The sequence below is a fragment of the Netta rufina genome, assembly GCF_964035555.1.
Source record: "Netta rufina genome assembly, chromosome: 3".
In the NCBI taxonomy this organism is placed as follows: Eukaryota; Metazoa; Chordata; class Aves; order Anseriformes; family Anatidae; genus Netta; species Netta rufina.
The window spans coordinates 47,262,611-47,269,177 of NC_140125.1; positions in this window are offsets into that span (position 1 = coordinate 47,262,611).

A 6,567-nucleotide genomic window follows, 5' to 3' on the forward strand; every position below is an offset into this window, starting at 1 on the left:
CATTCAGAGTCAGACATCACCAAAGAAGCCTTGTTCTGCTTAACTGCTCTATCTGATGCTCAGTAATTGGAAACGCTGAAGTGAAGCCTAGACCCACTACCATGGCTAGATTGGTATTGAGCGGTGAGCTAGCTGATTTTGTTATTGTATTCCAACTCTGAGCTCCCTGGTGCCTTGTATGTCTGCATCCTCCCTAGAGATGTTTTGCTGTTTCAGATGGGAGTTGTTTCTACTCCAGCACCTTTTGGGCCAGTCAGGGAACCAGTTTCTCTGGTGTCATGGTCCCATTCTCTTTATGGCAATTAACCAGAGATCCGGCTCTAGTTGTGTTACTTTCCTAGCTCTCCTTTTTGCACTCACTCAGTCTTCAGGCTATCTATCACTTGATAGCAGAATCATATCAGTGGCATTCTCAAAACATGTACTAAACACATCTGCCACTTGCTCTTGTTAGGCTTTAATGTTTTATGCTTGTGTGCTCAGCCTATGATACCCGATGTTGTATTTCTGTCTAGTGGATTCCAAGTGTTTCCCATGAGGATTTTGAAATGAGTTACTCTCTTTTGTCAAATGTTATGGAGCTCTGATTCTGCTCCAAGCAAGAAGAGACTTAACAGCACAAGGAAAAATTTCTATTTAATGCCAATTTTGATCTATTATTTTTTTTTAACACACCCCCTTGTTTCTCTCTCCCCCCAACTTTTACGAGTTTACAAAAGCCATTTCCTGACTTGGTTTTCATTGCATGAATTCAAGGGTGGCTTAGTCATCATCTATTCCATTTCCTAAGAAAGTTAAATGATCAATATTTATTAATGTTCCTCTGTCTGCTCTGGGATTGGTTGGGAATAATTACAAGCCACATTTTTTGTCTTCCCTGCCAATAAAGTGACCAAAATGTTTTGCTGTGTCTACTAATAACTGGTTCATATCTTCCACCTGGGGAGTGAAATGAAAATCATCCAAGTGTATTGCATCTTTTGTCCACAAAACTTCTTAGTTGCTTTCTATAGATAATTTTGTAATAACAATAACAGGAATATTGTACATTCTTGTCTTACTCCAGTTACCATTACAAACCACTGGACTTTCTGACAGCATGACTGCTATCAAAAGATTTTTGAAAATCTAATATTTTTCATGAAAGGTACTTATCGTTTCACCTTAGGTCTATAAAATGAAAGCACTCACTTGATAATGATGATTTAAAATCTGTTTGGTGTTTTCTGCTCTGGAAACCTACTTGCTTCTTGACAGGTTGCAGAAGGAAATTGCTCTTGATTTTTCCCTGATACTGAGGATAACACTTTTTTTTTTTTTTTGCTAGACGTTGAGGCTGACAATGCTATGATCATTTGAAAATCGTGTTCTGAGTCTTCAACTGCGTTGGTGTCACTTGTATGTTCTGTAATCTCTTCAAAAGCATAAGAGGTGACTAAGGGACTATTTGTCACTTGTTTAACAAATGCTCTCTAACCATTTTCCCTTTTGGTGTTTAATCATTTTTGTCATTTTGTATACTTTGAACCTTTTAAATCAGTGTGACTGTCAGAAGGTCTTGATCATGAAGACATGTCTATCTTTTAGACTTGATCTGTGTGAGACAACATAGCCTTGTCTTGAACTTTGCTTTTTCGTTATTCTTTATTTATCACTTTATATTATGCTTGCATGCTTAACAAGACCTCCAATACTGCTTTAAAAAAAAATAAAAAAAATCTATTAGCTGTTTAGTTGCCTTAAGACAAAGTTCTTATAAAAGAGGGAAAGTTCTCTCTTATTTTCAGTTTCCAGAAGCTTTATGTCAAAATGTGTCCTCTGATCTCTTTTGAACTCATTTGGCTTTTCAATCTATGTCACTATAGACTTTTTGTCACTTGTTTTTCTCCTAGCTTCTTATCTAGTCTTTTGTTTGCTTTTTCTCACTGGTACCAAAATAACATCAGAAAGCTATTATTTCCTTTTTCATTTAATTCTGTTTGTGGAAGCCTTTCTAATTTCTAACTGTACTTTCTATGCTGTCTAATCTAATCTACAGAATAACTGTGGTTATCACAAGATATCCAAGTCTTCAAGGTGAAAAGTAATTTTTTATGTTTTGAACTTTCAATTAACAATTGTTAACTTGAATCCATTTTTAAGATTCTTATCTTTGATTTTCACTTTATCCATATAAAATTTATGTCCTGTATTTTCTAGTATGTGACAGCAACTGTTTTCTGACTATTGCAAAAGTTAATTTAAAAGAAGACATGGAAAATTCACATCAAACAGTAGTACTCTGTAGTACTGTGGGACTAAATTGAGATTTTCTTTGTGAAATCCACATGACGAATCTAAAAGCGCCTGGAACTTAGGATATCTACGCCACCACAGAGGTACCAGCTCTGCCACCATGAGATGCATAGACTACAAGTAACATGCAAATCTGTCAGAAGAGGGGAAGAAAGGATGCTGCTTTACAAAGAGGACAAGCTATAGCTATATAAGAGCAAGGTGAAATAAAGAAATTGAAAAGTTAAAGAATGTTATAAAAATATTGATACCACAAGCTAAAATTTTCAGTACAGCCAGAATTTATTGCTGTGTTGCTATTTTTGATAAATGCAAAGAAATAATTTAAGGGAAGGAAAGGATCTGAAATCAGCTAAATCTACTTTTTATCTTAAAATATTAGTTCTTTATTGAACACAACAACCTATGTTTAACTGTCCCATATCTTGTAGAAATCTGTCTCGGTATTAACTAGACTGAAGAGAAGTAGAGTCTGGTGCTTAGATTATTTGTACTTTGTTTAAACTTCCTCAGTAACAATGTTTTTAACTATATGTGGATCACCCTGCTCATCAGAAAAACAGAGGACATTTGGGGCCCATGGAAATTTTAATCATAATAGTTTATTCCTAGAAATCTCATATATAATTTCTTTTTAATCTGATTCATGATTCCCTTCTTTCTAAAGAAAAATGAGATTGCAGACTTTTTTTTTTTTTTTTTTTTTTTTCCCTCTGTTCATTTATTTGTTTTTCTATAGTACTTTCACAGGCAACAGAAATGTTTAGTAAAACTGGTTGTGAATATCCATGCTATTTTCAGAGTCAATTCTTCAAGGTCTGATACAGACTGGAAGTATGTTGCTCTAAAGGAGAGCTTGCATGAACTAGTAGAGCAGTGATAATGGCATGCATGTCTGTGCACACCCATTTTGCTTGGTATGGGCAAACCAGCAAGGCAAGATTTGTTTCAAAAGATAGGAATAACTATGAATGAACAAGCTCTGTGGAAATACATGTATAATGGTAATACTTCCTGGATGTGCAAGCAGTTTTTTTCCCACAAGTAACATCAATATTCTTTGCATATTACAGTATATATTTCTTGTAAGCCACTCTCAAGTGTTATGTAGGTGTATCAGCAGATTGATTTCAGTGAGAGCTATTTGGAACTTTTGCTCATTACCTTTCTGTAATGATTAGATAAAATAATGCTTTTCAAAGACTTGCATGTATTAAGGGCAGGCAGGACCAAATGGGCCATTTAATAAGACTTCCTGCTATTCAGAAAACATTACACATGTATGTTCAGAGCAGCGTATTTCTGAAAATAATTCTCTCACTACTTTGAGACTGCTTTAATAGCTCAGTAAGCTACACTGCCTGGGATAAATAACAGTGCAGGTGAGGGAAGAATTAATCTTCATATGTTGGTGACAGCTGAGCACATCTGAAGTATTTTGTAAAATGAATTCCTCAAGCATTCTATTATTCTACTGTTCAGTACTGAAAGGCAAACATCTATTTCTTTGATGGTGTACTGGAAAAGCTTTTTTTGTGCTATGTAGTTGAATATTAGTTTAAATGGTTGCATCATGGTGCATGTTCATACCGTAGTGCTCGCATGTCATTAAAAAAAACAAACAACCAGTTCTTCACTTATCCTGGTAACATTACCGGTGATTTAAGAAGTTTAATACCACATTAAGGTGACTGATTTCTGCACCTTCTTGATGCCCAGTATCCAATTTCTCTGCAAGGGATTTAAAGGGATAGGCATCTCCATTTTGGTGGCTGGTCAAGTTCAGAGCATTCTTATGCTCCAGCACCCATTGAAGTCAGTGCCGGGACACAGTTATTTCAGCAGAAGGCCTGTTCTGGAAATCAGTAAACTGCTGTCACCAACTCATTGACTCACCAACACTCCCCCTGCCTCACTGCCTGAGATGAAAATGGTAAAACTGAACACACAGCTATCTTTTTACTGGAAAATAAAGTATTTTTTTCCCATTTTTATGTGCCTCTCTGTTAGGCCTGAGCCTTGCCCATGGTAGAACTTATTTTTATTCAGAGTGTACCAGTGTGTGTGACTTGCAGTTCACCCACAGTGGTGCTGGCAGTGGGATCCCAGGTGTGAGCAGCAGCATCTTGCACCAGTCTCATGAAATGCTGGACCAGCTCATGCCCACTGAGGAATTCAGCAGCTTTTGAAAGCATCTGCCAGAGGTACTGATCCTTAACTGCTGCTCCTGACAGTCCAGACACCTGTACAGTGAGCTGCTGTTAGCTGCAGAGAAGATGCCTTCAGGTAGATAAAGCTGCATGTGGGTTGATTTTGAATACTTAAAACCCGATTATGACTGAGGGCTTTAATTTTGCCCTCCAGCTATCTTGAGGGCAAAATAATCTCATTTTTGCAAAGCAAATAGTTGGTAAGAGTTTGTCTGGGCATTAGGTGTGAAGGAGATTGTTCAGCACAGAAGCAAACAGTCCATCTTGCTCGCAAACAGAAGCCTATGGCAGTGCAATATTGTTTGCATATCATTTTATAGAAAGCACACTTAATTAGTGGCACCATAATATGGGGAGAAAAAAAAAAATGATTTTGTCTATCCAAACTGCTCAGGTGGTCACAATACAGCTTTAGTACACACATAGGAGGAAGCTAACTGGAGAAAAAAAAAAAAAAAAAAAAAAGCATATTCCCTGTCTTACTATGTGTTCTGTTGTTACTGCCCCAGTCACATTATTGTTAGCCCATTTAACTTTTATTTTGGTATTTTCCCACTGCATCTGTGTCCACCATGTGGCGAATGTGCATATTTTGCAAATGGCTGTAGTAACACAGTGTACTCCAGTAGTAGTTTCTTGTCTGGTGAAACTACTTCAAATTCCCTTTGATGCTGCTGGTACTTGTGTTCCAGGAATTTCTCCCTCAGAGACAAACTGAAGCAGCAAAATTACATGAAAGCTTTCCTCTTATCTATGGCTGAATGCTGCTATGATCCAGCAAAGTTAAGGTTCAGCTTATTCACATAAAATATGCAGTTAAGTAGTTCTCTCTTTTACTATTATTAGAACTGTTCATAGCCAGATTCAGAAACCTGGTTTATCAAGAATCCAATTATAGAAGGGGCAGTCAGATTTCCATTTAGTTTTTGTCTAGAAAAGCTACCTAGTGAGTGTCCTGTGTGCTAATTACTGCAGCCACTTCAGATGTCCCAGTTTTGCACTCAGTAAAGGGTATGACGACATTGGTATCTGCAGCATTTCCTATAGTTCATGCTAGGTAAATTGCAAATGTTACTGTAACATTGCTGAGTTGTCCAAGGGAAATAAGTAACTGTTTTGACCATGAATGTTTACTTCCACAGAGGCAGTGGTTATACTGTTGGAGGGCTCACCTCTCTGCTTCCACTCCCCAGTGCACACTGTTGTTTTTCAGTTCTACCAGTCTGGCATGTGCAGTGTTGGTGTTGCTCTGAGTTCAAATGCTCATGTCTAGGCACTCTGAAGTTTGGGAAGAGCCTCACGCTGAAAGTGGGATGAGCTGCTCTTGGCCCAGTTTCAATCAGTGAAGCATGCTGCACTGGCTGGTTCTACAGCAGAGAGCACAGTGAAATTTTGATCCGTGGTTAGGACTCCTTGGCATGATGTAGTACAAGCAGGTAAGAATATCCACATTTCAGGCAGGGATAAATTCCAACTGTATGGATAACAACTTTCCTTTCCACACTGGAATTTAATGCTAATACAATTCAATTTGTGGTCAGTTGATGGTTAAATGGGGAAAAAACCTCTGATGAGACAAGATTCTGGGAACAACTGAGAAATTACATGGAACACTGATTCTGAGCTCCATTTGTTCATTTTATGCAGTTTTTTATTTTTTTTTTTTCCCTTTAGTAGCGCAATTTTAAGACATTAAACTAATGCAATTATTGCTTCAGGGATAAATGATCTGAAAATCTTGCAAATCACTCTTAATGCTTCAGACACTGCATGACTAGAAGCTGTCCCTTGAGAGAGGTAACAGTTTAAAAGCGTGTGCTTGGTGGAAGTCCTGCAGTGGAAGAATCCTATTTGTGTTAGTGTATGGATAAGAGAAAAATTCATAGACTGTTTTTAGGATTTAGGAATTGTTTGTTGTATCCTGAAATCTGGGGAGACCCATGTGATGTTTCTTCCCAAGTGAGAGGATCTGTTTGGAAGATGAGGAAAGAGTATTCAGTGGTAATCTTTCTCAGTGTAGGGAAGTTATTTAAACAGCATGGGACCTGGTAATTATCAAGAC